Below are 776 nucleotides of genomic sequence, written 5' to 3'. Positions count from 1 at the left end.
GCCTGCCCGCCTGCCTTCTACCTGCTGTCTCCCCGCCCTCTCTGCAGCTTGCAGGGGACTGTGCCGGCACCAACCGAGGGACCGAGCACGGACGGTGGGCACCGTGGCCAGAGGGGGGCCCAGGTGCCCATGCTGTCCCAGAGGAGGCCTGGGGTGGGGCTGCTCCCTGTTTCCCAGGACTACGGCGAGCGAGCGGGGCCAGCTGTCCGGCAGTCTCGGGAGCGCCGTCAGCACGGGGGTCAGGCGGCCCTTCCTGGGAGGCAGGAGGCCGTGGGCGCTGGGCAGGGCCGCCCAGCATGTGCCCGTGGCCAGCGCCGGCGCCGGAGGGCGGTCCTGCCAACAGGGCCGGTGGGGGCCGCGCAGGGATGCTGGGGCCAGGGCCCTGGCCAGCGGGCGGGTGCACGCCGGCGTAGCCCAGACGGCGGCCGGCCCCAGGGACTCGGGACGGGTGGGCCTCCCTCCGGGCGCGGGGCCTGGGCAGCCGAACCTCGCTCTTCTCCCACAGCGTCAGCTCCCTCTGGGATCGCTCCAGCCGCTGCGACCGGTCCACCACAAAGTAGATGAGGTAGGTGCTGCCGGCCAGCGAGAGCAGCACCAAGCTGTGGGCGGCGGCTCTCAGGCAGCGGGTCACGGCCCTGCAGGACGGGGAGGCCGCCGGCCCAGGACCGCGGCGTGTAGCTGCGGCCTCCCCTGCACCTCCGTGCTGCCCCCACACCCTCATCCCCAGCGGTCACCACGCGTCCAGCTCCCACCCCTGCAGCCTGGCCCTCGGCAGG

The sequence above is a fragment of the Condylura cristata genome, unplaced genomic scaffold, assembly GCF_000260355.1.
Source record: "Condylura cristata isolate star-nosed mole 26May11 unplaced genomic scaffold, ConCri1.0 scaffold00894, whole genome shotgun sequence".
Classification (NCBI taxonomy): domain Eukaryota; kingdom Metazoa; phylum Chordata; class Mammalia; order Eulipotyphla; family Talpidae; genus Condylura; species Condylura cristata.
This window is presented reverse-complemented; position numbering follows the sequence as displayed.